The sequence below is a fragment of the Monoraphidium neglectum genome (assembly GCF_000611645.1).
Source record: "Monoraphidium neglectum strain SAG 48.87 unplaced genomic scaffold scaffold04130, whole genome shotgun sequence".
NCBI lineage: Eukaryota > Viridiplantae > Chlorophyta > Chlorophyceae > Sphaeropleales > Selenastraceae > Monoraphidium > Monoraphidium neglectum.
The window spans coordinates 4,689-5,359 of NW_014009499.1; positions in this window are offsets into that span (position 1 = coordinate 4,689).

Genomic DNA, 671 nt, shown 5'->3' on the forward strand with positions numbered 1-671 from the left:
GGGGGGGGGGGGCATCGCAGTCGAGCCGGGTGTGAGCGAGGGGTCTGGGGCAGAGCTGGGGTGGGGTGGGGGCCAGGTGTCCCTGCAAGCTGGCATGCAGCAAGCAAGGTCATGTGGGTTTCAAGACAGGCAGGATGGTGGGACCGCAGCGAAGGCGGGTCCAAGCCACACATGCGCCCCCCGCGGCCGCACAACACGCCTCGTTGGGCCCCGCCTTGCCGCGCCATCACCTGCCGGTAGCAGCAGGTCGCGGTACAGCTGAGGGGTCACAGCCCAAGGAGGCCCTTGAGGGTGGGGAGGGGGGGGGGCGGCGTGCGCACAGGGTTGAGGGGCAGGCCGGGGTGCCTTGGGCCGAGGGGCAGGACATCAGGAAGGCAGTGGGGAGCATCGGCTTGCTGTGGCCGGCTGCCTGCTGTGACGGCTCAGAGTGACGCAAGTGCGTTTGGAACAGGACGCAGGGCGCGCCTGGCTGGGGCGTCGACCTGGCCCTCCCCCGCCTCCCCAGCTCCGCTGCCGCCCATGCCGTGGGGCCCGTCACCTGTGTCGTCGTCGCGCTCGGGGTCCACGGGGTACACCAGCGTGACCAGCTGGCCCCCCGGCTTCAGGTGGCGCGCCCAGGCCGCGGCCCAGCCCTCGCGCATGCTGGGGTGCAGGGCACACCTGGGTGCCGC